This window comes from Oculina patagonica, chromosome 14 (assembly GCF_052425735.1).
Source record: "Oculina patagonica isolate OP01 chromosome 14, crgOcupat, whole genome shotgun sequence".
Classification (NCBI taxonomy): Eukaryota; Metazoa; Cnidaria; class Anthozoa; order Scleractinia; family Oculinidae; genus Oculina; species Oculina patagonica.
The window spans coordinates 24,197,841-24,224,434 of NC_135771.1; the positions used below are offsets into that span (position 1 = coordinate 24,197,841).

The 26,594-nt window shown below is 38.9% G+C and overlaps 2 long non-coding RNA genes and 1 pseudogene across 9 annotated transcripts in view; 2 read left to right on the forward strand and 1 right to left on the reverse strand.

Annotated features, from left to right (window-relative positions):
- LOC144639351 (uncharacterized) overlaps nt 1-26,594 on the reverse strand; it is a 90,972-nt gene that overhangs the window by 38,408 nt on the left and 25,970 nt on the right. The window lies entirely within an intron of this gene.
- On the forward strand, nt 15,940-18,503 carry LOC144639375 (uncharacterized). The gene is made up of 3 exons (XR_013568148.1): nt 15,940-16,207; nt 18,039-18,128; nt 18,218-18,503. It is a non-coding gene; the product is annotated as an uncharacterized LOC144639375 (long non-coding RNA).
- Nucleotides 18,531-25,701, forward strand: LOC144639039 (uncharacterized; annotated as a pseudogene). The gene is made up of 5 exons (XR_013568055.1): nt 18,531-18,539; nt 18,674-18,892; nt 19,267-19,644; nt 20,716-20,794; nt 25,586-25,701. The product of XR_013568055.1 is annotated as an uncharacterized LOC144639039 (transcript).

Sequence of the window (26,594 nt, forward strand, 5' to 3'; positions counted from 1 at the left end):
TATTTATCAAACACAGCTGCGTCATAGCTCGTATTCAGTCTTGTGAAGAGAGAAAACTTAAATTTTCAGTTTGTTTCGATTTCGCCTAAAACAAAACAATAAACAGGATTACTTTTCCTCAGTTATCGACCTTACATTTATAAATTGCCATGGAGTTATAACAATCTAAATAGAAATGAACTTAATTTGCTTACAGGATTACTTTCTTTTCTCGGAAAAAAATTTTCCGGCAAAGTTTGTCAAACAATGGGTCACATAAACCAGCTGTGCCAACAATTTGAATTGCCCTTTTTCGATGCCATTGTATATAAATTTAGCATTTTCAATTTTAAGGGATATTTGCACAATAAAATCAGATAGAGTGTGGTGACTATTCATTAAGATGCTGTTATCTTCACGTAAGCGATCGTAAACAATGTGATTCATGCAATCCACAAGAAAGTGAAAATTAACAGACCATTTCCGAGTTCCCCTCTGCCTCTGTCTCAAAACGTGTTTACGTGCGAAACCTTTCAAATGAAAATGAGTTTGATGTGCATGACTGGACCTGTAGGTGAAACTTATTTTCATATGAATGGTTTCGCACGTAGACTCGTTTTAAAACAGAGGCAAAGGGTAATTCGGAACTGGGGATGGCCTATTGGTTTTCAAATGGTCCACACTCGTTCCGTGCCATTGTGTTTGTTTTAAAATTGTACTGTTCCATTTGCCAAATAATGGAGCGTGTTTGTGCTGGCGAGTAAAGGAAAATGATATTTAACCTATGTTGATTATTTTATTAATTCTTCAAACATATGGCGGCGAAAACCGTTCTTATTTGTCAGTAACGAATAACCTCAAAACTATTTTTGGGGTACAGTTTTTAACATTTTATCATAAACAAAAAGTTAATTAGCATTTTACCAACGAACAGTAAACAGCGAAATCCCGTGCGGAGTTTGAGCCAATCAGATACCGTCTTTTGGTCGAGGGCGTGCAGTAAAACAGTAGGCGCCTAATTTGAATTAGTTATTCAGCTTCAAAATAAGAGTGAGCGCACAACACATGGCGAACTTTCTGAACACTAAAACGCCGAAACCTTACGCGCGTCTTAGCTCCCAGAACCAAGGATTTATACCAGTAAGGCTGTAGCTCTGTCTACAAAGCCACAAGAATCAAAATTAGCCGGAAAACAGGGTAAGTCAGATGAGTTAATGTTTTTAGTTTCGATTAGGAGAAATTGTGTTCTTCTCCTTCTTCTCTCAACTTCGAACCGAACAATTTTATAGCATGTTACTGCAAATACTTGGTTAATTATTTAAGTTAGTTTTTTGCTCTTCTCTATTCAGAGGCTAGCGACCGAAGGATTTACTCAAAGGCAAGACAAAACGATGTGTGTTCCAAACAAACTTCGTGAAATAATCATTGCGCCGAAATGTCGAAGGCGTCATGTGTAAAACCATTACCGACGGATGCTTATAGCAGGTACGTTTGTCTGTTTATTGTTTACTTCGTTAGATTTTTTATAAGTTTTGCTCGTAGTTTTAATACAGATTTTTCCGATTTTTAGATGATATTTTGGGCAAATTTTGATAAACAATAATTAATAAACAATGATTAATAATTCAATTAAAATGATTAAAAATTTAAGTCAAAGGCGTGACAGAGTTGTAAATAGACCATATTCGTATTCTCGGTATTGGACTGGAACTAGCTTGCAATGGAGGCTCATGCGGGGGAATATCATTAAAAACAGCTTCATGTCATTTGCATTTGAAAAGATTACCCGCATGAGCCTCCATTGCAAGCTAGTTCCAGTCCAATACCGAGAATACGAATAAGGCCTATTGGAATGAACGGTCTGAAATTTAAAGTGCCTTAAAAAGCCTTATCTTACAGTTATACTTCATTTTGTAAAATAAATTTTAAAAATCGTATTTCAAGTACGATATTAAAAGGTGAAGCAACAAACAAAGTTCTGTGATTTTGAGCAAGATTCCCATAAAGAATACAATACAATACTTAATAGGTCAAATGCGATTTTTTCAGTTATGGGTTAAAATTGACATAGTTTTTCTTTGCTTTTGTCCTATTCAGTATGGTTCTTCACGATCTCGTCAAGCAGTCAGTCCACTGTCCTTAGTTAGCAGTCCATGCCAGTCAACATTCCAAACCTCAAAAGATCGTCGCTCAATGTTCTCAGCGTCACCTTGGCAACGAAAGACACAAGTTCTTCCTGGTAGTGGTTAGTGCTTTTCATTGTGGGTAGGGAAGGGTGGGTAAATAGTTAAAGCTCTGGATGAACCTTACACTCGATAAACGTTCGGCTTATACGACTGTTTCGGCTTAACTTAATTTTAGTCAGTTTTGTTAGTGCTGGGCGGGCTGGGTCTGGGCCTTCCCTTTTCCTTTCTTGGGTTTCACATTTCGGCTTTTCATTCGGTCAATTATTCGGCACCAAGTTTCAATTTTAGGCGGTTTCGGCTTTTCTTCGACACACTTCGGCTTTATTTCGACAAGACTTCGGTTTCACTAAGGCTTCTGCGCAATCTCCCGCTTAGTGTTTTTTTGGAAAACATTTTTCCTACCTAAGTTCCTTTTAATGACAGCACTATCGCTGTTATTGACAGAGACTTTTCTCTTTAATGACAGCATTGTCGCTGTTATTAACAGGGTCAATTTCGGTTCAAGGTTCATCCAGATAAATAATATTAATCTATTAATAAATTTATTTAATTATAAACCTTAGGAAACTAGAGAATGACCACTTAACACAGGAACGAAGACGGTTTTGTTTTTTCCTGTCACGTTAAGTTGTCAGTTTTCTAGTTACAGGTAGCTATAGCTAATTGGTATAGGCTCGCACTTGCGAGTGTAATTCAGCGCCAAGGCTTTAAGTAGTTAGCTGGGAATCTGGGACAAAACACACACTCTAGTTAGTTCGCTTACAAATTTCAGTTTATAGGCAGCCTCCAAAAATCTACTGGACGATTCAACAACAAGACGCATCCTATAAGAGGATCTCCATTTAAATCTAGAAAGTGAAGCGACAGAGAGCTCAGTCCTAGAGTTACTTATAGTTACTTGAGAGGCTTTTCTCGCTTACAGGCGGGGTTAGCAACCGGACATACACTTGTCTCTTTGTTAGCGTTGCCTTGTGGGAGGAGTCTCCTCAAGGAATCCGCTTGCATTGCACATCGCAGGCGCAGGAGGCTTAGACCGTCTACAAAATGTAGGCGTTGGTAGTCTTCACTTCCGGCGGAGCAACTGGAGCACCATTTGGAGACTGGATCGACACAGCCTGATTGATCTTTTGAGCAGTTGTAAAGACCTCTTAAGTTATATACTAAGGCCTGGAGAAAGCCGAAGAGCCTGGACTTCCCGCAGTAGCAAGTCAGTAATAGAGTAATTAAGTTAGGCAGACTAAGTTCGATGAGCCAAGACAATCAGGACAAGTGAAACAAGGAAAGAACATTGAATACACGCAGGAATAAGGAGAACACATGGAGAAAACAGCATCCCTTCTCACCGCATTTGAATTGATAGACAAAAAAGTGTAGATAGCATAGAAAATAATTATAAAATTAGTGTGAACCACACGGGTGAATATTTAAAACTGGTTTGATATCAGACGCTTAGATAATCCACGCAGTCTAGAACAAAATGCAAAAATCAGTTAATTTAGTACGATTTCGCAAAATATGCCTGGTTTAAATTTGGCCTTTATTCACTGTTGTGGTACATGCTTCAACAGTTATTCATTTTGAGGTCGGTGAATAATTGTTAAATTATAAAATACGTTCTTAAGAGTAATATAAAATCATATTTATGAAATGAAAACATGAAGGTTGTTGTTGTGTTGTTGTTGTCTTTGCCACACGCGCGAAACGCGTGGAAAGCGCGCGCGCACGAATGCTGTAAGACTTTGAAAGTGTAACACGCGCTCTTGATCACAATGTTTGTTTCCTTTGTGACTTAAGCCTTAATTGTCTATTGCTTGAAAAAATTAACTATATTTACTCCAGTTCGTATAAACAAGGGCGAAACAGACATTGTGGACTGTAGTGCGCGTTGCATTCCAGCGTTATACAGCATAGCCTCGCTTCGGCTCCGACGATGAACTTTTCGGCTCGGTTTCCTTCGAAACGCTTCGATCGGTAATCGGCATTCGGCATTAACGTACCGAGAATCTTCAACAAGGGCCTGGTATCGCGTTTTTCTCGATAGCAGGCCAATGAGATCCCCTTATGAATGTCCGAGCAACCCTGCGTGTTCCACGAGCAGTGTCAAGTTTTGTAGACACAGGAACATTCTTGGTTTCTCTGGGCACTTTTTTCTTAACTAGGAGCGCACCCCCTCATGGATTACTTTAGGTCCTGTGGAGTAATTTAATATAATGTACCTAAAAGTATTGTAATGTTCTTTTGAAATGTAATCATAGTGGAGACCTAACTTTTATAACGAGCTCATTCAAACCTTTTTTTTACAAAATACATTTGGATCAGGATAAATCTACATCTCGTCTCCAACGGAGCTCATTTTCGGGAGCCTAAACGCCGGCATAAGACAAGAATTTGAGAATAAAAATAACGTTTCAGTTGACAGTGTGTTTTGTCTTTAATTTGTGAGTTTCTTTTGTCTGGATAAATAACTAACTTTGACGCATTTATTTTCAAGTTGCAAACTCAACAGCGCATTACAATATAACTTGTTATATGTTTATATGTCAGTGAGGGTGCGGAGGGATTATGTTAAGGTTGCACGCTCACTTTTATCTGTCCACTTTCGGGGACGTTTTCGTTACATTGATCGCTTTTCAATACGTTTTGGCTTATACGACGCTTTTATATTACATCGGAAAATACACTGACAACCAAATACAAACTGTTAAATCGTCCATTTTCGCAGACGTGGTGGATTTCACTTTCGTCTATCAGGTTTATAAGTATATATTGTAAGGAACAACCTGGTAAAAACTCAATATCTTGGTGTATAACTTCTGTAGCGCTTGACTGTTGAAATAAAACAAAACGTTGTTTGGTCGTTTCAGTTTTGTGCGTTGTTGCTTAAAACTAAAATTAACTCTAACGTTTTATTTCAGGGATTTGCAGGTACTCCTTTCACTGCTTTCACGATTGCATTTCTATTAAGTCTCTCTCTCACTGCATGGTTTCTTGTTTCCCGAAATAGCTCTTCTTGATTTTATGATGGCGATGGAAACTGCATAATATTTAACGGTTGCGCATTACTGATTGCAACAATTTTCATATGCCGAGCGTTCACTTTCGGGAACGTGGCAAGGATTATCGTCTTCCGTAGAACATTTTTCAATGTTCAGAACGTACTATTCCAACAAGTTTTTTCAGAGCCTCAGCGACAACAAGCAGCGCATGGTCGTCCATTTTCGAGGATGACTTGAATAAGTTTAGTTACTTTTGTCAACTTCGCGTCATCTCAGGCCGGTTTCTAAGAACGGCTGTTTTCGCCGGCGTATAACATGTTTCGTTTGCGAGGACAACAAATTCTATCAAACCTTCAACGAAAGAGAACCGACGCTTCAGTACCTCCTATCAGGTTCAAAGCATGTTGTACGAACTGAATATCTTTACTGTGTGTAATAATAATTTGTTCAGCGTAAAGAATAAAAACACTATTCACTCTTTTGTGTCACTTTGCTTTAAATACTGTAAATCTATAATTCTAACGAACCTCATTTCTACATATTTGCGTACAACCGATCGACTCGCAATCTCGTTTTACTCCTTCTCTTCGCCGACTAGTTTCTTCTCTTCGAAATCGCTTCTTGGAATTATATGATTGTGGTAAGGACTGCAACATATAACAGAAAGTTTCCTGGTCTCAGTTATTTTTTTCTTGCGTCATTTTCGGGGACTTACGTGTGTCAATGGCTTCAATGGAAAACTGTGTCTTTGGGTTGTCCGCTGGATTCTAGCTACGCCCATTTTCGTCGGCGTGAAACATTGTACCGTACAATAAATGTTCATTTTCAGGAACAAACGAATTCTCCCAATCCAGTTTGTCGTTTAGAGTTGCTTTCACTTGTCCAATTTCGGGGACGTCTTCGTTTCTGTTAAATCGTATCCACTGAGCGCGTTGCAGCCTTTTAAAAGTTTAAAGCTTATAAAAATACATCTGGTAAATGCGCCGAGTAACAACTTAAATCGTCCATTCTTTGGACGTAGCGAAATTTAATTCCGTCCAACAGGTTAAAAATATACTATAAGGATTAAATGTTTGTATGTAAATCTTGGAGCACTCGACTTGAAAATAAAAATATCTGTTGCACGAAAAGCTTGTTTGGTCGTATTTTGTGTTGCTTTCAGTTCTGAATACTGTTAACAGCTTAGAATTGTTCTAACACTTTTCTTTTTCAGGAATTTGCACGCAGACCTCTCGCGATTGCCTTTTTATTCATCTCTCTCTTCCTGGTTCCTTCACTTTCGAAATCGCATTTCGTGATTTTATGATAGCGATAAGAACTGCGTATATTTAACGGCCATTGGTTGCTAATTACAGTAGTTTATGTCCATTTAGCGTCTATTTTCCGGAAAAATATTTAGTGATATTTCGACAATATATTTTTTTTAATTACCTCAGCTAGCGACGTATGGTCGTCCATTTTCGTGGATGAATTGGTGATCGAGATTTATTTCGTCAACTTCGCGTTATCTCAGGCAGGGTTCTAAGTACGCCAGTTTTCGCCGGCGTAAAACGTGTTTCGTTTGCAAGGACAACGAATTCTATCAAACCTACAAATAAATGCACACGTGGTACTGCAATACCGCCTACAGGTTCAAAAGCATGTTGTAAGAACTAAATATCTGTACTGCGTGTAAATAGTGATGGGTTGTAAGCTAAATAAAAAACTGTTTATTTTTGTGTCACTTTGTTTTAAATATGTACTGTAAACCAATAATTCTTACGAATCTTATTTCTACAGATATTTGCGCACAGCCGACTCACAGCAATCTCGTTTTACTCCTTCTCTCGTCAACTACTTTCTTCTCTTCGAAATCGCTCCGTGGAATTTTATGATGGTGGTAAGGACTGCAACATATTTAACACTGAGAGGTTCCTGTCATTTTCGGAAGACGCAGTCATCGGCTTCAATTGTTTCCGAAGAACTTTTTCAAGTGTTCAGGTCGTCCATTTTCGGGGATCACTGGGACGAATTTATCAACTTTCGCGTCCGCTCGTCCGACCCGGCCATTTTCGTCGGCGTCAAAAGTCGTACCGTACAATAAATGTTCATTTACGGGAACAAACGAATTCTCCCAATCAAGTTTTTCGTTTGGCGCTGCTTTGACTGGTCCACTTTCGGAGACGTTTTCGTTTCTGTAAAATCGTATCCACTGAGCACATTCCAGCCTTTAACAAAGTTTTTAAACTCTGAATACATCTGATAAATGTGTTGCGTTACAATTTAAATCGTCCATTTTCGGGGCATAGCGGATTTTAATTCGGTCTATCACGTTTAAAAGTATATTATAAGGATTAAATGTTTGTATGTAAATCTTGGTGCACATGACTTGAAAATAAAATATATCTGTTGTACGAAAAGCTTGTTAAGTCGTATTTTGTGTTGCTTTGTTCTAAAAACTGTAAAAAGCTAAAAATAATTTTAACGCTTTTCATTTTCAGGGAATTGCACGCAGCGCCGTCACGACTGCCTTTTTATTCATCTCTCTCTTCCTGGTTCCTTTACTTTCGAAATCGCATTTCGTGACTGTAAATAAGGACTGCAAATAGTTAACAGCTATGTATGGGTTGCTGATTACAGCAGTTTATGCCAAGCGTCCATTTTCGGGGGCGTCCATTTCTGCGTCCGAAAAAAAAATTTCCACTGTTCAAAACGTGATATTTCGACAAGAATTTTTAAAATATCTCAGCTTGCAACGTATGGTCGTCCATTTTCGTGGATGACTCGATCGATTTTCATTTCGTCAACTTCGCGTAATTTCAGGCCGGGCTCTAAGTACGCCAGTTTTCGACGGCGAAAAACGTGTTTCGTTCGAGGGTACAACTAGTTCAAACAAACTTACAACGAAATCATTAAACAGTTAACACAAATGGTACTTCAGTGATCCCCTATCAGGTTCAAAAGCAAGCTGTAAGAACCTAATATCTGTTAATAACTGAATGTGTTATATAAAGTATAAACTGAAAAAAACTGCCTACTTTTGTGTCACTTTGTTTTAAATACCGTAAACAAATAATACTGACGCTTTTTTTTTCTACAGATTTGCGCACAGCCGACTCGCAATCTCGTTTGACTCCTTCTCTCGCCGACTGGCTTCTTCTCAAAATCGCTCTTTGTCATTTTATGATGGCGGTAAGGAATATGCAACACTGAAAGGTTTCTGGTCTCATTATTTTTTTTCCTGGCGTCGATTTTCGGCGGCGTAAGGATTGGCATCAATTGTATCCGAAAAGCTTTTTCCGGGGTTTAGATCGTCAATTTTCGGAGAGATTCTGGCGATTTCGTCGACTTTCGCGTTTCAGTAGATCGTCGATTTTCGGAGAGATTCTGACGATGTGTGACAACTTGCGCATTAGTTGTTTTTGGTTTTTTGTCTACTGCATTCTAGCTACGCCCATTTTCGTCGGCGTGAAACGTGGCACTTTACAATATATGTCCACTTTCGGGGAGAAATGAATTTTTACAGCCTAGTTTTTGGTCGTTCAATTTCGGAAACGACTCGGACAACTTTGTCAACTTGCCATCTTATGCTACGCCTATTTTGTCGGCATGAAACGTGCTACCGTGTAGTAAATTAATGTCCATTTTCGGGGACAAACGAATTCTCACAACCTTATTTTTCGTTTTTGGCGTTACTATGGCTGAGGAAACAACGGAAAGATAATTTGTACGTACAGAACACCAAGAGCGTTCTCCTGATTGGACCTGAATAACATCATGCGATTTAAAACTGAGGTACGTTATTTAATATTATCGGAACATCCTTTTCACAAATGTCTATACCAGATTAATTTAATTTTAAAATAAAAATTTTTTTTTTTTTTTTTTTTTTTTTTTTTTTTTTTATTTATTCTTTTTTTTTTTAAAATTTTTTAACTTACGTTTCTTTTTTTTTGTTTTTGTTTTTGTTTTTTGTCTTTTTTTTTTAAGTATAGGTAGATGAACCACGTGTGACCATCTGTAACTGACCGTTCAAGACACAACACACCTTTCCTTTTCTTACAAGTAAATGATACTTGGTAAGTATTGCTCTGTGCCTTAATAATTTGCTTGCTTCGGTGTTTTTCATTTTAAATCATTGAGTCAAGTCGTTGTTTGAAGAGTTTCCAACTAATAATAATAATAATAATAATAATAATAATATCTGCATGTCAGCTTGTGGTTTGATATACAACAGGAAAGAAGTCACTTGACCTGAACGACAGGAAACCGGCCTTGAGGCAAGCAAACGTGAGCGACTTGAGTCAAGTTTTTATTGTTATTAACTCGTCTTGAAGTTAAGTTTGTGCAGGTTGTTTCGGTGTTGTCTCAGTGAAGCCATTGACAGCTTTTAAGAATCCAGTTTTCCCCTGCGATACTTGATTGTGAGTAGTGGTTAACACATTACTAAACACAACCGAGAAGCGTAAAAAACACAAGAACTATATCTCTGAATCCTTTATTTCTCCTCTGGGAGAATAGGGCCTTCATGAACTATATAGGATACATTTTTCTTGAGACACTGCCAAACTCTTACACAGAGAATAGATTAATATAATATTGTCTTGATATACCACGGATTTCTCACAACTAACACTACATCGAATGTATGAGATTAATCCAAGGAAAATTGATGTTTTGTGTATGAAACTAGAAAGACAACATCGTTAAATGTAACTGGTTTGTAATTGTTCATCAATAATCAACATTTAAACGCAATGCACAACTGTCATGTTGTTTTACATAAGTAGCTAAACCTTTCAACAAAGGACCTCAAAAGACGGGTTTGCAATCGAGAAACGTTTTCCATTCAAGCAATTTTTCATTCTGTTTCAATCGTTTTTTCTATAAGTATCTGGGATGTATCTTAATATTTTTGACATTGTAGTAACATTCTTGTATAATGAAAGGCCTTTTTTTATGTGTACTAATGCATGCATAAAGTTTTCTACAAACCCAGGCTTCCACCAGATGACCGAGCCCTCGTAAACTGAAAAAAACGCGGCTTTTTTTTTCGGTGCAACCAGCTGCCACCCTGCCCATTGCAGTACAAAGCATCGGTCAATCAGCCTCGTACCCAGTCACACTGCCAATGTTTTGAATGGCGATGACCACATGAAGCTGAGCCCGGAGCCTGTGACGACCTCGTATTTTTCCATAGCAACATCAGATCTACACCGAGAGAGTTGGACGGGGAGTACTCGTGCATGGACATTGTACCTTGGTCTCGTCAGAAAACCATCATGGGAGCAATATCAGGTTTGACCTTTTGTTTTAACCTACATTTTAGATTCATAGGAGCAAAATGTGTTTATGCAGGGACCGTGAAAGGCAACAAGGCATCCAATAATCATTATGATCGGTAGATCCATTCAGAGGAGATACTAACGGTTGTTGTACTGTGGAGGGCCCTTGAAGCTTCAGAGAAGCTTTCAGTTTGAAATGGTAGACTGAGAGTTGCTAGTATTCCTAGACTCCTTGATCGATGTAGCTTAATTAAGGCTTCCAAGTATACGTAAGGGAAACTTAGTTCTTGGAAGCTTTGTTTGATAGCCTGATTACATCGTTAACAAATGCATGTTCATGTTCATTTTGGAAACTATAGATTGCTTAGAAACGTTATATTGTGGATTATCAGTCCCCCGCCAGCGGACATGCCTGCTGATTCTCACTATTGCTTCAGCATCCAACATCCTTCAGACTACGGGCTCTGACGATGATCCTCCCCTTTACCAGACTATACAAACCTGTTTTTCCTGTTATGGTACTTCAGCATCCAACATCCTATAGACTAAGGGCCTCAGAATTATCAGTCGTTTCCATCCCCAGTCAGCCGTGTCAATTCTAAGTATTGCTTCAGCATCCAACATCCTTCAGACTTCGGGCTCTGAGGATGATCCCCCCCCACTATAAGCCTTCTCTTCACCAGCATCCAACATCCTACAGACTACAAGCTTTCAGAATTATCAGTCGTTTCCTCCTCCAGTCAGCCGTGCCTATTCTCACTATTGCTTTAGCATCCAACATCTGCTCGGGCTTGCCCCTACGGACTACGGGATCTCAGAATTATCAGTCGTTTTTACTCCCAGTCAGCCATGCCTTTCTATTATTGCTTCAGCATGCAACATCCTACAGACTACGGGCTCTGAGGATCATCAGTCCCCGCCACCGGACACGGCGGGCACAGAGGACGCCAAAAGGTGCACTGTGAAAATAACTTCCTGATTTTAAAATCAGTTATCCTGAAACCAGTCTGCACCGGCAAAGATAGAACTCGTCATTTTCTAAAATCCTACGTTTTGAGGTTTCAAAGATTTTGGAATTTTTGGCGGGAAAGTGACATCATGAAATTAGCGCCAAAGTTTTGTTTTGGTAATACGGGATATCTAATGATATATTGAAAGAACTTTCTATAAGGATCTTGGAAACATTTTTGAAATATATCTATCCACTTAAAAGATATAACATTTTGAAATTTAAATTTCCCGTCACTTTGTTTTTAAAGATAGCAAAAATTCCAAATTTCAAAACGTTATAGCTTTTGAGTAAATAGACATATTTCAAATATTCATCCCAGCTATTACCGCTAACCTAATTTGTTTAGTCAGTGAACAGTACTTGTGTATCGATCGTTTTAAGTATTATGGGTTTTGCCATGACGTTATGGCGGCCATATTGGTGTTACCAAACAGGATATTTTTCATTTCGAGGGGGGGGGGAACTAAAAAGTGACTAGCTTGTCAAACTGCATTTTTTTGAAAAGAAATTGTGAACACCAGTATGGCCGACAGAATAATGCTGAATTTGCTCAGTTAATAAATATTTGAAATAGCAATGCAAATGGTCAAGGCCCTTTCTGAGAATTTTGTACTATGTCAAGAAAACATAGACAAATTAAGGGAATATGTTTTATACTCGTTGTTTGAAATTTTATGTACATGGTAAGGGAAATGACCTGTTTATCTAGGTTTTAGGACATGGTTCTATCTGGCCAGGACTTTGGAGAGAGTATACTGTCAAAGATACTTAACCGTGAAATAAATATTTAAGTTATAATATATCGTAAAAAGCCCCTCTCCCCGGATATAAGCCCCCTCTGCTAGGTGACAAAACTGAACCGGGCCAACTTGTGTTGCATTATTATAAATTTTTAACTTATAAACGCGTAGTTCAAACCACACTGCCGTGGCTCGTTCGGAAACGGGTTTTTCTCTATTCCGGATATAAGCCCCTCCGTTATATACGCCCACCCAAAACCCCTAACGAAGTTGTATAAGCCCAGGGCTTATAACCGGAATTTTAAGGTACGATATTATCTGCGTTTTGTTTGGATCATTTAGCCGAAAATTCTCGCTAGATTTAGATTAACTGCTAAAAAAAATTCCTTTCCAAACGCTTATTCTTGGTTTTTGAAAGAAATCGAAAAAAGATCCATTTCAAAATTATGTGAAACCATGGCCATATAGTCTTAATGTGTAAGTAGTTAACGAATATAATAATATTGTTATTTCTATTTTACTTATTTTATTTTTATTTTTTAATATATATTTCACTTGTTTCTCGAAGAAACTAGCTTGTCTTAGCTATATTAAATTCGAGGATAAATAAAGTTTTAAAAAAAATGGCCTTCTGTACTGTTTCCTTAAGCCTGATAAGAGACTTGCTGAACGACTTTACGGTTGGTAAATAGCAGCTATTACAAACATTTTACCCGGTCAAACATTAACACACTGGCTGACTGGCTGGTTTTGCTAATAACAATCTAAGCTTAGTTGTGAAAAAGTTATATTTATAGGGTAATAAAAAATTTAAGCAACATTTCTTGTCTTGTGTTGTTCTTTTGTGATAAAACTCAGTTCCAGGCTCACCAATTGTAAGAGTCAAGAAAATGAAAAAGGAAAACATAAAAAATGACCAAGAGAGGGAAAAAGTGAGTGAGGGTACGAAGGATTAGCTCTTTATTCCAGATCCTAACTTTTCTTTTTTTTGTTCGTGCGTTCTTTTTTCTCATTTCACAATTTATGAGTCTGAAACCTTCCAGGCCTCCTAATGTTGTTGTTCATACTCTGTATTGCGAGTTTAACGTTTCAAAATTTCCATCGAATGTTAAACCTTTTAAGATTACTGGTAAAGGTTTCCAGCACTTATACGGTAAATGTCAATATCACTTCTCCTAATCAGTTTATGCTACATTAATGGTGATCAGAGCCACCTTAAATTGTAACCAGTGATGGCAAGAAAACCACCACAACTTGTTCGTCAATGCCTGGGCATTCGTTTGATACCATTACTGTATCATTAGCTGATTAGGAATATTGGTACATGTACTGAAGTATTGACTCGCCAAATAAAAGTATATGAGCTGGAAAATTGTGAAACCCATTACCGGCCACCTCTATTTTAAAGGTAGTTTTGAGATTCCGTCATAAGCCCCCTACGAGTTGTTTTCAAACCCCAATCAAAGCCTGGGGAAAATACCATATAAGTATTCTCGGTATAGGTCTGGAACTAGCTTGCAATGGAGGCTGATGTGGGGGAATATCATTAAAAAGAGCTTCATGTCATTCACATTTGAAAAGATTGCCCGCATTCTGCGCATTAGCCTCCATTGCAAACCTGTTCCAGTCCAATACCGAGAATACGAATATGGTCTTTTCCAGCTTGAGCAGTGAATAAAACTTTCCCAATTTCCAGCTGACAATTTAATACAGTTTCACGTTTTATTTTTCACAAATACACCCACTCTAGACCCAGGCAATCTCTGGCTCGATCAAACCTGGACCCTACTGTGAGCCGTGACGTCAAAGAGCAAAGAGAGAGGCTCAATCAGCGGTCAACGGGAAAGGGAAAAGGTTTAGGGACTCGGCTGATGAACACTAATTTGCAGTAACGTTGTCTTAAAAAAAAGAAAAATTGAAAAAGGCACAGTTAAACTACGTTCTAATAACATAGGCAATTTTACTTCTCAAAGCTGTCAGCACTATGGTATAAGACCTTTTGGATTTTTTCCTTCATTTCTTATAATCCTGGAAATGTTGCATGAGTTCCCGTGAATATAACAAGTTTCTTAATAACATTAAGATCATTCCTATTCGCCTTTTTTATTTCTTTTTTTTTTTTTTGCATGACAACGTTGTTGCAGTTTAAGTGTATATATAACTCGACTTCCACATAAAACTCAACTTTTAAACCACGACTTCAACCAAAAACTAGACCGGCGTCCACTCAAACCTCGACTCTCAACCAAACTCGAGTACCCATGACAAAATACTCGATTCCACCCAAAACCTGTCCGCCTGAAACTTGACTTCTACCCAGAACACGACCCCCACACAAAATGCCACTACTACAAGTCTACCACTTCGGGACAAAATTTGACTTCTACACCGAAATTGCGAACGACTTACAAAAAAACTCAACTTCCACCATAAAACTCGACTTGAGTGGAAGACAATTTTGTGTATGGTCCTTAATTGGAGTTTTGTATGGGAGTCAAATTTTGTTTGGAAGTCGAGTTTTTCGTGCAAGTAGAGCTTTGGGGTGAAGGTCGAGGTTTTTTTTGGAAGTCGATTTTCGGGTGACAGTTGAGTTTTGTGTGAAAGTCGAGTCGAGTTTATATGTAGTTTGTTTTAGACGTCCAGGTTTGTGTAGCCAGCCCGGGGGGGGGGGGGGGGGACTCGCATATGAAAGTGACGGGGATGCTCTTCGTCTCGCTTAGGGGTGTAAATTTCGGACGTTCGGTCTCGCTTAGGGTGTTCCGGGAAAAAACGCCCAAAACGCCAATATTTTAAGCCATATATCGTTTAGGGTTACACACGAAGAAATATACAAATATAAACTCCATTCTTAGTTTTTTGGTATCTTTTAGGGGTCAAGAAAGGCTTGAGCCACACCCAGATTGGTCTCTTTTAGGGGTTCTTTTCAAAATTTCCGACGAGCATCCCCGTCCGTTTCATATGGGAGTCCCCCCCCCCCCCCCGGGGTAGCAGCGTAGCTTGGCGCTCTAGTCAGTCAGGGAGAGCGAGAAATCGCGCGCGCGAGCAAAGCAACGGCGGAAGGCAGAAGGAAAGAAAGAACGCGTTCCTTCTCTTCCGTCGTCGCTTTGCTCGTGCGCGCGATTTCTCGCTCTCCCGACGATGGAACGCAAGGGGTGTGGACATCGAGGGTACATGTTTGTGTGGTACTGGAGTTTTGAGCTGACACCGAGTTTTGGACGTCGTGATTTGAGAACCGGCTTCAAGCTCAGTTGGTAGAGCACTGCAGCTGTGTCCTACAGGTTATGGGTTTGAATCTTGTTCAGGTCTGATTTTTTGTTTTCAGAACGACGTTTTTTAATGTGTTTCCTCGTTCAACAACCTAGGGAACATGGTATGTTAAAAATTTAGTACTATAAACCAAAAAAAAAAACTAAAAAAATGGTGTAAAAGTGTCATTTTGTGTAGTGCACAACAAAAACGTTTCCGGCATAGCCCCTCTTCAGTGAGAAACCGTTTTCCATATGTGAACGCGATCGCATGTTAGATTTTTTTTAAAAGGCCCAAGAGCGAGGGGAAAATGACACTTTTTACACCATTTTTTTACTTTTTTTTATAGTACTATTTTTAAAGTGTGTTGCATCAACTGGGAATTTTTCATACCCGCATTTGTTAAAAATTTTATAGCGCCCAATGAAGGGAATCCCACCCCACCGACCCCTCACCCCTCTCTCACCCGTCGCCCTCCCCGCCCCGTCCGCCCCGTCCCTTACCAGGAAGTTATGGCCGCGTGAATCCTGGCACCGAGGCTTCACAGCAAACAAGATGGCGGACGTTTTGAAACGTGCGACAACCAGTTACCTTCAAATTATTGACTGTGCAACCATTTATTGACTGTGGGATACAGTTTTGCTGTCTTAAATGGTCCATTGGTGAGTTCTTAACGTCTAGCACGTAGAGAATGGCAAGCCAGGCGTTCTGTTTTGTGCAGCTCAACTTGGTTTTAACAGCATGATGTTTGAAGCTCACTGCGCCAACCTTCAAGGTTTTATTGGTGAGTAATAACAGCGTTTATATACCTCACAGAGCTTAAATATTGTAAAGAAATAATTCTTGTGAACTAAGTTTGTGATTTTGCACGAAAAATAACTTAAATGCAGCCTTAAGTTAACTGAATGTTTGTAAGCTTTATGCACCTATCAATGTTAAGCCCGAGGTGGGGGGGGGGGTCGGGCAAAGGGTGGGGATTTTGACATTTTCTATAAAAAAAATGTCAAATTCCCCACCCCCGGGACAACATAATTGGTCAAAATCCCCATGAAAGGTGGTCTGATGTCCTTCAAACCTTCTATAATATATGACCAAAATCCCTACCCTGGGGCCATCACGTACGATCAAAATCCCTACCCTGGGGACCCACCTCACGATCAAATTCCCGTGGTTAGCCCGACCCCCCCCCTCGGGCTTAACATCGATAGGTGCATTAACTCAACTCAGCTCAACTCAACACTTTTCACAACTCAGCTTTTATACACGTGCTTGTATAAAAATACAACAAAACAAATGCTAGGCTCTAAAAAAAATTTAAAATGTTTATCGATGAAGTGTGGTCCAAAGTCAATCAAATTATTGCCTTTTGCATTTTAACCCCCACTCTCCCCTCCCCATTCCCCATAGCCACTTGACCCCCCTCACATGTACTTCCTCTCCTTTATGGTGGATTTTCACTGACGCATCTTTTTTATGTGCATGAAAAAAAATTAAAGACAAGGTAAGCCGTTCATACATTGTTTCTTAATTTATTCATGTGCGTAAACGCACATAAAAAAATAAGCGGCCGAGGAAAATCCACCATTAGAAGTATTAGAAATATCACGCAGGGCCGATTCGTAGTCCGCTAGATTCGCACTAGCGAACAAGTTTAAAATGTCATGACATTTTGACAAAAACAAAATTGTTGCAACGAGTCAGAAACATCTTGAAGAGAACAAAAGGCGAAATTATTAGTACAATAGCTTTGCACATGCTTCTGGCAACCCTGTACATTTCTCAACACGGCCATCTTGGGCAAACATCAAATAATGCAGTACCACGTAGTGAAAACAATTCAAAGTTAAATTAAGTACGCATGTTCTCATGCAGTAGAAAAGTAAGTTGCCTCAAGATGACTTTTTCTTTTTTCACCCATACATTTGGACAAACACTTCACTTATGAACACGCTTTGTCTATTGCGGAATGATTTTGCAACTGAATTATAATTATAGTGGCAGCCACATCCCGGTGCATACTACCGCAACAATTTTTGAGTGTGTGTTGTTTTTTGGTGAAATTTGGGCCAAACACAATAGCCAATCAACAAAGTATTGTTATCTTGCATTAATTGTCGCGAATTGTCCTGCCTTGAGGCAGAACAACGGCCCCTTTGAAGTTTTTTCTGTTCTGACAAAATTTGTCCCAGACAGACAAGTTGTTCACACTTGTTTTTGCAACATGAAAACAAAGACTTAGGTAAACTTTAAGAGCTGTTAATTATAAGACCAGAAAAGCCAGCTGGGCTTGCTGATGAGCCAGCTAAGTGTTTTCTTATCTACAGTTAAATCCCGATAAATCGAACCTTTAAGTGAAATTTGAAAAGATTCGAGATATCGAGGGTTCGAGTTATCGAGGGTAAAATTAGTAAGAAAATGACCTGGAGGGGAATCGAAAAAAGGTTCGAGTTAGTGGGAGGTTGGAGTTATTGAAGGGTTCAAGTTATCGGGATTCCACTGTATATCCCTGACTTGAAAATCATTTTAAACTGCAACACATGGATAATAGATTTAAGTTAGAAGGGGGGGGGGGGAGGTTAAAGCTCAGACTTAAGACATTTATCTTTTATCTTTAGGAACCAATAGAGGATGATATTAGAAAGAGAACCAACCAAGATAAACAGAACCACATGGAGGATTAAAACCTGAGACTTCAGATGGGCATTGTGAGTTCATTTTTTATGGTGCCATATTCTAGTGGGAAAGAATTATATCTTCAAAGGATTAATATTAAAATTTTTAATTTCTTCTACAGTGTAGGATACATCAATCTGAGCGTCGTAGTACAAAGAGCCAGCCAGCTCCCCTGGTACTATTAACAAGCCTTCAGAAGCCGAGCCACCTGCAGAAGATGAGGCGTCAGCTAGCGCCAGCTTCCCTGTCCCCACAATGGACGAGCCTTCCATTGTAGAGCCTCCTGCAACTGAAGAAGAGTCAGCTGCCTTCCAACTTGACTTCCAGATCGTGGAGGACTCCACAAAGCGAGGAAAGAACAAACTGGTGGACAATCGGGGCTACATATACAACATCAAGAGACATCGCGGAGGACGGGCTGCGACGAAAGGTACATGACTTCTGTGTTCTTTATCCCTTATTGTAATTATTAAAATATAATTTTTGAGTAGAAAATTTTGGGAAGAAAAGTTAACAAAGCGATCAATACAACCCCAGCCAATTGGGCCAATTTTTTTAATATTATTTATTTAATTAGGTAAACATCTTTAAGCCAGCATCCTCGATCGTTAACGAAGTGTTACATGTACTTCAGGAGCTGACTGATGGGGCGTGCCCGGGCTTACCAAAGGCAGTCAACTTGATAAAGGCAGACAACCATCTGCAGCAGTGTCTAAGACCAACAGATCCCGTGGACCTGGAGTTTGAACTTCAGACCGAGCACATCCAAGATGACTTTCTCCGCAAAGACATAAAAGTTAGTGTAGAAAGTAATGTAGAAAAATAGACTTTGTCTGTGGCGATTGGTAGACGTAATTCATAAAAACAAACTCATTTTCAATACTCTGATGAAGGTGGACAGAGGCCACCGAAAATTTAGTGTTAAATTATCTCAGATCGGATGAATCATTCTACTGAAAAAATAGACTTTTGAGTAACATAGACTGTTTGAGAAAACAGCAAAACCGCTATGTGGAAAAATTAGATTTTTGAGAAATGCAGATTGATTGAGAAAACAACAAAACCACTATGTGAAAAACTTAGACCTTTGAGAAACGTAGAATGTTTGAGAAAACAACACTGAAAACCGATATGTTTGACAAGACCACTGTTATTTTTACTGTTTTGCAGGTGCTTGGGCGCCGTCACCTCATGTTTGCCAGCACCAAACAGTTAAAAGTCTTGTGCCATGCCAAGAGCTGGTACATTGATGGAACATTTAAACTGTGTCTTCAATCATTCAACCAGCTGCTTACGATAAACGCATTTGTCCGGAGTGATAAGTTTACCAAACAAGTCCCCCTCCTGTTCGTGATCATGTCTGGGAGAAAAAAGAAAGATTATAAGACTGTTTTCCAGGCCCTCACCCGCATCCTACCAGTCTTGCCTGACATGAAAAAAATCACAGTCGACTTCGAAATGGCGTAATGGTCAGCGTTTCGCGTTGTTTACCTGTCCATCAAAATCCAGGACTGCTCGTTCCACTGGACTCAAGCTCTATGGAGAAAGGTATGTATTATTATACACACTAATAAACTATTTAAATCATCACACTGAAATTCAAACACTAACAACCTTTTTTTAAAGTCGTAAAAATTGTGTCTGATATGTTGTACATCAAAATGTTGATTTGAAACTTATCACCCGAACACTGAAATTCATGTGTTAATGATAGTGACCATGGATGCGATTTAATCGTAAAATATTCTCTCAATGCAAGTTTTGTTTGATAAACTAGAAAAAAATTCAAGAAAAAACTTCTCAAGATAATTTGATCTAAATCACAACACTGATGTACCATAAAGTAATAAACTTTAAGTTATCAGTTTGTAAGGAAACTGTTATGCTGTGTCAGTGGGCAAGTGAAACAGTTTATTATTAACCTAAAGTTGATAAAGGTAACTAAACCACCATTGATAGCAAAGTTTGACAAGCTACATGTACGGCGTTTATTTACCTTAGGGCCTGATAACATGAGCTGGGCTGGCTTGGTCTGGTATTGCAATGCCAGGATCCTGGCTAGCCAGGATGAAAATTTTCCATGTAATCACGTTCACCAGGCCAGCATTAAATTTTTCTCCAGACCTCACTGCTGACCATAAAAGAAAAAAAATAATACTAAATAGAATGTACAGTACCGCTCAGAAGTAAGTTACCACCTCTCGTCTCGTTTCTTGCAAGACAAGTTTGTCGAGGCAAAGCAAGTCATGTAGCTGCGTAAGACATGTAGAAAAAGGAAAACCAAATTGCTGGAAAAAGGTCATCAACATCATTGGACTCATTCTTTGCGCCAAAATCATTCGTGCTAATTTAACTCGTCATTTGTGCCAGTTCTAGTCCATCACGGGCTGGCCCAGCTAATGTTCAGTAATACCAGGATGAAAGTCAAGTCAGCAAACCAAGCCAGTCAAGCTCATGTAATCAGGCTCTTAATCAACTAATCAATACCATAACATTGTTTTAATTTATTTATGTCTTCCTCAACAAATTTTGCAAATTTGCTTCTTATGTTGGGGCTGTAATAATTATTTGTTAATGTGGCCAATCATGAATAAATTGCAATCTGTTTATCCTCATCAGGAACAATTGCTGAATAAACCGAAGGGAACTGAGCACCAGACACCATCATTTACAAATGTCCTGTCTCTTAAGGAAGAAGGTGAGTATTCATCTTGGGTTAAAGATTGTTAATGTATATGTTACCAGAAAATAATACATAATCCAAATTTTTTGGGTTTGAACTTCTCACCCCTCTGAAAAAGTTCTGTTTAGCTTTCTAGATTTCTTTTGAAATGGCGGCTTTTAGAAACCCTCCTCTCCTTCAGAATGTCCAAAGAGCTTTCGTGGGGTGGGGTGGGTAGGGATAACCTCAGAGGCACACAATCCTTTTATTGATCAATTAGGGTTCCAGCCTGGATGGTGGAGGGGAACAGGGGGCAGGAGCCCAGGAGCCCAGGAGTAAAAGGGCGGTAGGTAGGAGAAGAGAGGGCGGGAAGGGGGATTCCTAAGGTAGCAGGAACCAGGAGAAGAGGAGTAATATTTTGCAACATTTCGTTACAATTATTTCGCAATAGATATGGGACAAAGCGATGGGTACCACGTGAAAGGGGTGGGAAGCGGGAATAAAAGGTTTGGGAGGCGGGAGAATTTTGTTATACCGTAGTTATGATTAACTAAGGAACTTGCATCTACCGGTAACCCAAAATACGTAACATTGTTATAATATTATTTATGTCTTCCTCAACAAATTTTGCAAATTTGCTTCTTATGTTGGGCTGTAATAATTATTTGTTAATGTGGTAAATCATGAATTGCAATCTGTTTATCCTTGTCAGGAACAATTGCTGAATAAACAGAAGGGAACTGAACACCAAACATCATCATTTACAAATTTCCTGTCTCGTTAGGATGGAGGTGAGTATTCATCTTGGGTCAAAGATTGTTAATGCATGTGTTTCCAAAAAATATACATAATCCAGATTTTTTGGGTTTGAACTTCTCACCCCTCTGAAAAAGTTCTGTTTTAGTTTCGTGGATTTCTTTTGGAAACCCTCCTCTCCTTCAGAATGTCCAAAGAGCTTCCTTGGAGTGGGTGGGTAGGGATATCCTCAGAGGCGCACAATCCTATAGTATTATTGATCAATTAGGGTTGCAGCCTGGAGGGGAGACAGGGGGCAGGAGCCCAGGAGTAAAATTTTGCAACATTGTGTTATATTTTGCAATAGATGGGTACCACAATGGAAAGGGGTGGGAAGTGGGAAGTGGGAGGCGGGAGTATTTTGTATATAAATTAAAACGATGTTACGTATTTTGGATTAGATGAATGTTAATCATAGCTATATATAATTATATATAGCTATGATTAACATGCATCTAATCCAAAATATGTAACATTGTTTTAATTTACATGTATGTCTTCCTCAACAAATTTTGCAATCTTCCTTATGTTGTGGCAGTAATATTTTCTAATGTGGCCAATTCCAATCTGTTTTTTTCTCATCACTCAGGGACAATGGCTGAATAAGCAGAAAAGAACCGAACACCTGAGAAGAATTGAAAACCATCATTTTCAAATTTCCTGTCTCTTAAGGAAGAAGGTGAGTTTTCATTTTAGGTTAAATGTTGTTATTGCAGTTTTCAGTGATGTGCGAACTCTGAAATTCAAAATCCAACTAATGATTGCGCTTTTCACTGCTGTCAATCATAAATATGCCAACAGCCAACGAACCATGAAAAATAGAAATAAACAAAATGGATTGAAATCTACCAATCAAACCTGAGAGACATGACGTTTTGACCCGGTTGAAGTGGGCTTCTGTCTCCTGAGAGGTCAGCTAAGATGGTTGCAGATTGAATTTCAGAGTTCACATAAAACTGAAAACCACAATAATGCATGCGTTACCAGGAAAAATATTCTGTACATAATCCAGATTTTTTTTGGTTTGAACCTCTTCACCCCTCTGATAAATTTCAGTTTAGCTTCCTGGATTTCTTTTGAAATGGCAGCTTTTAAAAATCCTCCTCTCCTTCAGAATTTCCAAAGAGCTTCCTTGGGGTGGGGTGGGTAGGGTATCCTAAGAGGCGCATAAGTAATCCTTTTATGTCAAACTTTGGACCTGGGGGAGGGGATGCGGGGACCTTAATGCCAAAAAAAGTGACATGCGTTGAAAGCCAAATAAAAAGGTACATGAAAGGGACAACAAAACAATAGTTGTGTACAAACCTTTCTTGCGTGCTTAAAGAAAACGTTAGCTCTTTAATTAATTTTATGGCGTTGCACTGTATTTTCAATGCACTGTATTTTTCCTTTGAAAATATCTTACTTATTCAGCATTAATTTTTTTAGTTCAGGAAAAGGTTTTTTGGGTGGGGTAGCCAATTTACATATTTTTTTTTTCCCCTTTGAAAGATATACAAAAGCATTTGAAACACTCTTGCAGGGATGAATGAGTTTAATATTGCATTCCACTTAAAGTTTTGAGCTAGCTCTCAGAGCTTAACATTTGCGTTAAAAGCATTAGCTTCATTGCATATCCACCGCGTGCAAATGCTCTAGCTATTCAAAAGTCTATCTTACGGTTGCCATTACCAATTTTCCACTCACTTTGAAATAATTGTTACTGGATTAAACTGAGGTGTCACGCAGGATTTGCGAAAAATTCGACATGATTGTACTAATTTACGAAAGAATTTGGGAAAGGAAACGAAGGTAAAAGTTTGTTATTTCTACAGAACTACATGTATATGATTGATGTTGAGTTTCCAGCAATAATTCTTTACAAAATATATTTTGGTGATCGTGCTTTCTCTAAAATCTTAAGCTGCCGTTATGTTTTCGCCCAACAAAGCTTTTTTGATCACGCTGATTTATGCAAACGGTCAGGCGAAGAAATCGTTTAGTAACCAGGAACAATTTCTTTTTCATAATTTGTAAATATGCTATCCTTCCTCGGCTTAAAACTTTCGAAGGCGTTACGTACAGCTAGGCCACTCGAAAAGAAAAAAAAAGAGAAAAAGGAAAGTTCTACACCGGGTTCGAACCGTTAATATACCTCGATTGTGGAGCGGTGATAATCTCCACTGCGCCACGCAGTACAAACATAGAAGTTCAATCAAAAATTATATTGAAGTATAATCTTTTTTTTGCATCCATTTAATTTACATTCCTTTCATTTCAATTTAAAATAGGTGTGATAACGTGTTTAGGAGTGATAATAGAGAGATGATTATTTTTTGTTTTTCCCGCGAACGGCAAAAATTCAACTTCTGCCGTCCGCCGTTTGGCGTGTGTACGCGGAAATGAATAGTTTTGTGTTCTCGTGAATCTGGATTTTTTTTTAACCTTTTCTTACGAGCTATTATTTGAAGAATTCGATAAAAAGGTAAGAAAATGAAAGGCAGGCTCGCCTTCCGCCGTATAACGTCATGCTTGCACCACAAGAAAATTTTGGCGTAAATATTTCATTTGTGGCTCAACAGATTCTGCGACGGTGGGAAAGATGCAACTAAAAAATGTTTTTCCTCCTTCCTTTCCGTAACACTTTGACATTACTGACTATTCTTTGGCAGCCATCAGCATGCACTCTCAGAGTGCATGGCGCACCTACTTGCTTTCTATTTATCTTACAAGGGCGCATGTATGTCACTTGTTTGACGATTTATTGTCCATTGTGGGGGAGTGGGGGGCAGCTGGACTTAACGTTTCCTCTGTCTTTATTCTCAGTTAACGCCCCTTCCTTTACGGGTTCCCGCCTTTTTGTGTAATTTCTATTGTAAAATCTTATACGATGTTACAAAATTTTCCCGATATCTTTTGGTTCTCCCGTCCCCAAAATCCCGCATCCCGTTCTCCCGACTAGTCCCGTAGAGCTCATGCCTCCTTGGCGTCCACACTAAGAATGACGACTTCGAGAGACCAGATTTTTTATCTTTTTCTCCTGTGTTTGTTTTACCAGCCATTCTGATTTGAGAAAAAATCGAGGCTGGTCAGAGGTCGCTCAGTGGAGCATCCCATAAGCGGACACCCTTGTGACGTGTGGGAGATTAAGCCTGGTTTTTTACTAGCGACACAAGTATGAGCGCAAACATTTACTGGCTCTTATTTCACACCAAAAACGGCCTCGACGCAATCATAAGCACACGCCCAAGCACAAGGATAAGAATTTTTCCTTTTCTTGTGCTTGCGTTCGCGTTATGCTGTGTGAAAACGAAACATCGCGTAAGCACACGGAAATTTACGGCGTCTGGCCGAGTCTGTCCAATTAAAGCACTCGTGCCAGATTACCCCGCATCTGAGTATTTTAGCCTTGTAACTAGTAAACATGTCGACGGTCGTTTTCACTTAGCACAAATTACTTAATATGCTTGCGCTTGCGCTTGCGTCGCTAATGGAAACCAGGCTTAAAAGGGACAGTGTCACAGACATTTAGTTGTACTTGAAAATCCAATGAACTGTACTGTACTACTAGTAAAAGTGGTCTGGCTATGAATGGGTAGGAAGAAAGTGCCTTAAAATTTATAAAAGCGGGGCCAACATTTTCAAGTTGCCAGTCCTACTTGTAAGAAAATCACATAAAAAAAACATTGATTAGGGTTTATTGACATCTTGGGGGAACAAATTCATGCCTTTCTGTTATTTTTTTAAGGTAATTTTGTTGATCGTTCTAGCATAGTTCACACAAAACGAAGAAGCCTTCTCGTGGCACTGCCCCTTTATAGTCGTAGTGTTGTATTTGCAGGGGCCACATCTTAGCGCCGCTTATGGGAGGTGCTCGTTATCATAGGTTACTAGGTGGAACAAGAGAAGTGGACCTTGCGCCTCTGGGGACATGAATGGTTATAATACTGAAAATATCCCCTGTGTGAAAATACCGATTATCGTCAAATTTTGGCATGTAATATTACTGTAGCTGGATGTTAATTAATAAATTCTGTGGCTTTTTTGTTTTAGGCTCGACGCCATTACGTTCAAGAAGTGCAGAGATCGATGAACTGTTGGAGGTCTCCATGCGGACTGATCGTGTACCATACACCACGGATCCATTATGCTCTCATTTCCACCAGTGACAGGTTAGATAGTCTTACCTCTTAGCAAAACTTAAGTGATTGTTCTAGAGGAGCTTTGCCCATGATATAATAGTTTTTTTTAAAATTGGAACATCAAAAATCGAAAAGGATTATGATCGGCCAATGCACTAAAAAAATTTTCAGCGGAACTGGTTAATTCGCAGTTTTTGGTCTCCTTCGCAGCCTGTTTGACCTCGTCACGCAACGAACCCGGCTGAGGACGAGTTGCGTGAAGAGCCCACGCGTCACGCAACGATCTCTTAGAGGACTGAAGAGTTGCGTGATCAGCCCAAGTAATGGCTTGGGAAACAAGGCTTCTTTGAACTTTTTGGATGGCATTAAATTTCACTCTAAATTTGCACAGTTCTTTAAAAGTCAGGTTTTAGCCAGTGTTTTTTGACAATATCGAATATTGACTTTGAAAATTTTAACGAGGTTGAAAGACAACAGATTTATTTAAGGGTCAATGTAATTTTTTTCTTGCTAAGGGTAAAATTTTCATTTTGCAATCATTTTTTTTCTTTTTCTTGCTTTTCTACATCGAGCAAAGAAAAACGTAACGTTTCTCTGTAATGTAGCGTGTAAAGAAAACGACACAACAATTTCACACTGAACGAACATGTTTACTATACGGAAAACCCGCGAAATTCAAAGCATTCAAATTATATACTTCAAGTTCCAGACAGTGTTGTTATTGTACGGTTTATTTTTGCGGTACATCGCCCAATGTCTTTTATTATTAAGAGTTTTTGGAAAGCAGCGAAGTTTGTAAGTTTTTTAACTGTCCTTGTGATGATGTTATTTAGTTTGCAATCTATTTATATCATATTGAAAAGAAAAACCCTTATTTGCGTTTACGTTCAACACACATTTTCATACGCGTGAAAATGTGT